This window comes from Coturnix japonica, chromosome 5, assembly GCF_054131305.1.
Source record: "Coturnix japonica strain WE chromosome 5, WE-NBRP24, whole genome shotgun sequence".
NCBI lineage: Eukaryota > Metazoa > Chordata > Aves > Galliformes > Phasianidae > Coturnix > Coturnix japonica.
This window is the reverse complement of record NC_140667.1, coordinates 34,537,466-34,544,965: the sequence shown is the minus strand read 5'-3', so window position 1 is coordinate 34,544,965 and position 7,500 is coordinate 34,537,466. Positions and strand designations below refer to the sequence as shown.

At 35.8% G+C, this 7,500-nt stretch overlaps 1 protein-coding gene across 8 annotated transcripts in view; it reads right to left on the bottom strand.

Annotated features, from left to right (window-relative positions):
• NPAS3 (neuronal PAS domain protein 3) overlaps positions 1 to 7,500 on the bottom strand; it is a 575,240-nt gene that overhangs the window by 90,638 nt on the left and 477,102 nt on the right. The gene's annotated exons all lie outside the window — the stretch shown is intronic.

Below are 7,500 nucleotides of genomic sequence, written 5' to 3'. Positions count from 1 at the left end.
CTGATCTGCTCTATGGGAATGCTGGAGGCAACAGCAGACTGGGTACTGCAGGACTCAGTTGCTTGGAAGGCTTGGGGAGAACCATGGGAGTGCATCCTTCTATTGCCCTGCAGCCAGCTGAGCCAGTTACCCCAGCAGTGTAAAATCTAACAAAATCAGAATGACACTTTATCTGCTTTACCAGGTTGTAAACAACTAGAGATGATAAAGGTGATGATAAATTAGGCAAGTGATTCACAGCAGACACACGATTCACAGCTGAAAAGCAAGCAATGCCTGAGACAAACTGCCTGGGAGAAGCCTAGAGAGCTGGAAGTAGCAAACCTTTCACACAGAAGCAATATTTCCAGGGTTTTCCCTGTGTGACCACAAGAAAAAGTGTTCACTGGGGGCAGACATTCCTTTTGGCCAGTTTTGCCTTTTCTGATCTCTGCCCCCTGCTGAGCTGAATCAATACAAGTAATATCAACCTCTGTATCTCTGCTGTTTTGTGTATATAAAGAAGATATAATTGTGTAATTTTGACAAGAACAAGGTTTTAGTCTGTAGTATGATGAATTAAACATAACTGACTTAAAACAAACCAAGGGGTTTAAGCAGCCACATCTGTTCTGCTAGAGATCTCTGATTATTAGGAGTCTGTACCATTCTATTCTAATATGCGAAAGAAACAGGCTATGAGCTACAATTAGAAGGCTGATATTTCAAAGACAAGTTAATATCAGTATAGATAGGGAAAACAAAGGCTGCAATGTAACTTTGTGTCTTAGAGGAGCACACAAAAAAACTATTTGCTTAATTAAATACAATTATTTCTGGTTCTATGACTCAGGATTTAAAATTAGAAATAAACAATAACTTAATTTTTTTTTTTAATCTATATTTCACTTACAGAAGCCATCAACAAGTTTGTCAAATAAGAGAATTCCTGTTGTTAGAAAATTGATATAATGAACAGCTGAATGGGAATAGAAATTAATTTAGAAAGATACACAATGATGCGCAGGAAAAAATTAGGGGGAAAAATTCCAAGGAGGCTGAAAATACATTATGAAAGATGAGGGAAATGGTAAATGGGATATCAGCATGTAGCAGTAGGCTGGAGGAAGAATTGCCAAGGTGATTAAGGCTATATATTTGTGAATATGATGACAGCCTAAAAATGCGTTTTTTTCCTTGTTTCCTGGCAAAATACAACTTTCACCTGAGACTAAATAAAACTGAAAGAGTGTAAGGCACAAAAAATCCAAAACCAAAACAAAACGGAAAACCCAAAAAACCAAAAACCAACCAACAAACTAACAAAACTAAAAACAACAATGCAAAGAAATGACTTTATGACGGAAGTTTTAAATTAACGTTATGGCTGTGTAGAGAAATTAATGACGTGTACTCTAAATGCACTAACAAGTAAGATTAATTAAATTAGCAAATAAAGTGAAGAAAAATATTTGACTGAACATCACAATCAAATTTATACAATTATCTCTTGTGAGAAGTTGCAAACACAACTGCTGTGACTGTCCCAAGCTAGGCTGTATGGCTGAGAACAATCCCAAGTAAGGTTGGATTCATTCTGGAAGACAAGCTGGTCCTATTTCTCACAACCCTTTAGGATCACTCTCCACTAGTACTGCTAGAGATGTGATCACTGGTTCCAGTGGTTCCAAAAATCTTGACCTTAAGAGGCCAGATTGAATAGATTTGAAAAAAGCAGTTGGGGAAATCAATAGAGTCAAGCAGATATTCGCCAGCCTACTTGGACTATTTCTCTTTATTAAGAGAGGGAAGGAGTACAGCAGTAATTCTCAAGATATATTTTTAGTGTCCTCTTTCCTGTTCCCAAAGAACTTGAAGAACAATGCTAAATACAGGTCTTGCCAGAGTGTAACTATGGTCACGGAAGAGTCGATGGAATTGGTACATAACAATCAATTCTAAGTATGTGTTTATCAGAGTATATGGTGATCAAATGAAAACAAAAATAGTTGTGGTTTTTTTTTCCTATTATTTGTACTGATTTTGAATGCCTAACATTCTAATAAAATAAACAGACTTGTAATAACTATTTTCACAACTTATCATATATGTCCTGAGCATTCATATATACTTAATGTAAATACAGTCAGTGTACTGGACCTAATTTATGGAATGCTGTTTTATGGCTATGTATCTACCTATTTTATGGTAGAGACAAATTTCACATTCAATTCAGCAGATAGCTATTTCAAGTTACCTGCTAGCTTTATCTTTATTCACTTTATATAATTATTGAAAGGAGTAATACGTTTGTTGTTTGACTTGTTTGACTTAAATTCAACATAAATTCTACATTTTAATATCATTTAATAATTACTGACTAAAGATGACAGAGGTTCTTCCTGTATAGACTGCCCTAATACTAAAGGATTCAACTGCATGAAGAAAACATATTTATTCTAACAACTATTTTCTATTTTAGAACAAAACTCTGAAAGTTAATGCTTCAGAATTAAATGTGGCAGAGGAATTTAGAAGAATATAATCTTAGAGCCAAATTTAACTCAGTTGTAAAGAGAGGCAGCTGAGCCATGATTACAACAACTAAGAAAAATCTAACCTCCTGCGACAGCAGTTACACACATCCTATTTTAACAGACAGATTAAATGGCAGTGTTCTTAATAAGAGTAAAATACAGATATTTCAACATCACCAGCAAATTGTCTCAGAATAAATACAATTTCCTGTCATCTGAGTATTTGTACAAATGTTGCCATTGTTACTCTATTTTATAAAACTGGCTACTGGCTGAAAAAACCCCACAACTTTTAATATTAACATGCATGCAGGTCACCCTGATATTATCCTACTACATAACGATTCCAAAAATCTCCCTAAGATTAATGATGATCACATAATATGGTGATCATACATACAGAAAGTCTGTACCATATATGTAGAAATATATTGGCAATAAAAACCAGTCACTGTTGTGCCTTTCCCCAGTTGGGGATCTCTCACTTTTCTTTGATTTCTAAAGGCTTCAGATCAATAACTGGAGTGACATTATTAACAGCTCCCTCAACACCTTGGCCAGCACTAATATTAAATCCATTATACCTTCTGTTTGACATTTGCAGTACAGCAGAAAGTGCTGTAGATACAGTCAAACTGCCTTGGGAATGGGGTTGGATGCAGGGTTAGTGAGATGGCTTCCCTTGCCTGACTCCAAATTCATCTCATTGATAGAAAACTTCAGCTATTCAGAAAACTACACTAGGCAGTAAATAATTCACCTGTCAAAAGTGGGAAAAAAAGCACCCACATTAATGCCGTTTTTGAAATATATTACCAAAGGATCTTCAAAAATATTTGACATTCCTTATTGTCATCATGCTTACAGAATTTAATAGGTATCCCAACACTCATCACAGTGTTTCCAAACGAATGCTTTACCAGTGAATGATGCTGGAAACAAGACAGTACACAGTCGTTTAGTTTGAAGCTTTGACTTTCACAGTAAGTTTTCTAAAGCATTTCTTATATATTCCAGATGTTATGCAACGATATAGGTCAATCAGTCTGAACAGTAAATGGGTGAAATTAACTGGCAATTCTTGGGTTTAAATTGGCGTAAATTATGTCTGTGCTTAATTTCTCAGCATACATTTCATACCAGTTTGCTGGTGAATTCTTCAGGCACTGGCTCTGACTTTCCGGTTGAGCTGCAGCCAGGACAGAACATGCCATGGGAAGCTACATCTGGGATATCTTTAGATTCCCTGTTTGGGAGTATTTAACAGCAACTTATAACAGATCATAGAACAGTGCTTTTTTTAACATGACTTCCCTCCTGGCTGGGTCTGTAAAACCAGGAGCTGTGAATTAGAGTTGTTCAGGAATGACTGTCCTAGGAGCCAGAAAATCAGCTAGAAAGAAATTTAAAATTTTAATTTTAGACTCTTACTGCTAGTGGACAGGAATGGATAAAAAATATATGCAGCAGCTGTGGGCTACTATACCTTTACCTCAGGTTCAGTCAGTGCTCAGATTCTCTGACATTATATACGAGTATAATTCCAGGAGCTTGTTTGCATTTGCTATAAATGATTCTCCTAACTACTTTTCTGGTATCCATACAAATGAAAGCAGAAGACAAAAGGAAACTGTAAGTTCTGCAAATGCAAATGACGGAAGCAGAAGCTGGTGGCTCCAGCTGGAGGCCACCCAACGTACATCAGCAGCTCAGCAGAAAGCTCTTTGATCTCATGGCAGCTTCTGACATCAAGCTTGGGAAAGAACTTTGCTTAATAGGAGTAAATAAGGCAACAGAAACAACAGGTTATGTACTGTTCTCACCCTCTGTGCCTTCACAAGAAGTAAAGCTCTTGTGATGAAACCTTACTGTCATAAGGAGGCATCCTTGTGATGGGTCTAACACTAACACATAACAAGATGGCAGCTTTATCTCCCTTTGGCACAATATGGGGTTTGCCTTCCCTGTTGCTTTCATAGAAGGGGGATTCTGACACAAAATCTGATGTTTCATGCTGAGATGATTTTTAAAATGTCTGGTTGCTAGGTCTCTCCTTCCTTTCTGTCTGTTTGCCAGTTGTGATGTGTCTGCTTCTCAACAGCTGCAGTTCACACTTCAGTCTGATCACTATTGAACCCACCACTGATTTTGGCTTATATTTATATTATGGACATGAATGGGGAAAACAGATAGGCAAACAAACTATCCATGCTCTTTCCTCACCTTTGGTGGCATTAATCGGGGCTGAAGCCATGGTTTGCAACTGAAGCAATAACCTCTCAAAGTGACTTCAAGAAACTCCAAAGTAATAGTCCTAATATACCATTCATATCTTAGCTCATGATTAAAGAAAAATGTATAACTTCAATTGACTACACTTTTGAGTTTTATTATACATGCACATTGTAATCCATTCTGCTGTTAGAAGGAGTATACTTCTGCAACACATAGAAAAATGCTTATTTTAGCTGCAGTAAACTCTGAACAACAGTAGCTGTTTCCAGCTTATTCTTCTGAATATTAAGCCTGATTGTAGGTGACTTCTGCAGTATAGGTAAGATCTACGCTGCTACTGCTGGCAATATCAGTACCTGGCATGGAGGCAGGTAGATTCCGTGTAGATTCAGGAAAAGTTACAAAAACATAAGCTTACAGAAAATGTATTAATTCCAGCCACAAAGTGAGCTCCTCATATTGTATGACTTGAATAGCATCATATAAGCAATGAGAAAGTACTTACAAGAAAATAATTATATTCCAGTTTAATTTTACTGGGGGATGCTAAGAGTGATATTTGAGTAAATTTGGAACTCTCGTACCTTAAAGGTGGACTGACTTTAAAATATTGTAAGAAATATTATTTCCCGCACTTTAGCTCTGTTTGGGGGCAGCACTGCAAGGAAGTTCAGTGAAGTGTTAATGCAATTTTATGTTTTTAATTTCCTTGGTTTTGAAACCACCCAAAGAAACAATTTAATTGCTGTGCATGCTATCATTTGAATACTTCCAGCTGAGCTTCTTGAATTCACACTTTACAGAAATGGACAGGGTGGGAAAGAGGTGATTCTAGTCCACATTTGCTCCTGTAGACTAGTAGACTTATACCAGTCCTATTTTGCTGTATGTTTTCCCTAGTCTTTTTGCAGGCTCTTACTGCTTCTGTGTCATGTAAATAGGAAGAAGAATTTTTTTTAATGTGAAATACAGAACTGACAGATTACAGACTCCAAAAGCACTCTTCAGTTCTGTTTGAGATATAATATTTATTTCTTTCCTTTTTTTTTTCTTTTTCTTATTACTATTACTATTATTATTATTATTATTTGTCATCTGACATTTCTTCTGAGGATGTATTATCAGGAAACTATAGACTTCCTCACACAAATCTAACTATAGCCTATAGGCAGTTGTCCTAGTGTCTGTTGTCAAACCACGCATGGAAAATGCATTTACTAAAAATATGTTCGGCTGGGATCTAAGCAAATATGTTTGTAGTGACAGACCTTTCAGATGCTAATCTCTTCCACACAAACCACATAAAGGTAGTTATTCACTGGCAAGATTTTCCTCAAGAAAAATATGCTTCTTCTCATTTTCCAGTTGAAATGAGCTTGCTTACTCCTCTGACTCTACAGAATGTACTTCCTTCTTCTAAGTATTAATTCAGGAAAAAGCACAACTTCTACTTACATGTTAGTAATTTTCCTTAAATGAGTAATTGCTTAATTGCTCCCATGTAATCTAAAGTCAGATGTAAAAATTTGGACATACATTTGCAACCTTACAGGCACCTGGTGAAGGTGACATTCTCATTTTCAGATAAGAGTTTAAATGAAATGCTACAGATTCTACAGGTAAAATCCAGACTTTAAGGGGAAATCCATGGGTTAAATTGATGTTGTAGTTATTCTTTTACCAAAGTTCTGTCTGATAGATGTATTTTGCTAAGTTGTCTAAATCCTGCTGCAATATTGATTTCTCCCTTTAAAAACTCTCACCCATTCAGAAAACTCCAACGACCCTTCTCCCAGCTCAGTTCCTTCTAAAATGCAGCTGGGATATGTTATTCCTGTCACCAATCTTACAGTTACTAACTGATATTAAACATATATAATGCTCATAGGAACAGAAAAGAGGATGTTCACAACAGAGAAATATACAGTAATTCTAGTAACCCTTGGATAACTGTTTTGCCCAAAGAAAGATATTTTTTTCCTATTCTGTTTCTCCTTGAAAAGAGCTGATTTTCCATTTACTGAGCACTTAACAATAGCTACCTTGAATTTATTCAAAAAACAGTACTGCCATATAATCCCAAGCCTGCAGAACTATTACAACTAATGAAAACACACAAGCAGATATATAGAAAATGTAAATCAAGCATCCAGGCAGCATGGTCTGAAGGTTCTCTTTTCACAATGGGAGTCTGCAAGATGGGTTCTACATCAAGGCTTTCAAGTTACCTTAAAAATCTTCACTATTAATATTAAGTTTAATTGAAGGTTTAAGGGAAATATCAGTCAAAGAATGCATTTACTAAGGATCCAGTCTGGAAAACAGATACTTATGCGATTGAAGATTTTTGTCAAGTATGTCTTTAGAAAATGTATTCATAGATCTAATATTTTCCTCTCTGCTGTCTGATAAAAAAACATATATATATATATATGTGTGTGTGTTATATATATATATATTTATATATACATATGCTTAATTGCCCCTATTGTCTTCATTCTATTTTCAGACAAACAAGCCTTCTGCTTGAAGAAAACCTCTTCTTATTATGGTACGGTATCACTGCTTCTTAGGTTAGCTTAGTCAGTTATTTTTTTCTATTATAATGCCAAATGTTATTTAGATTTCAGTCATTTAGTAATGCTACACTGCACACATCAAGGATTCGGAAAAATTCCATACCTTCTAGTGCCTCTTCATTTTCATAATAATCACATATTGATATCCTTTTTTCCCCCAAATTACACAC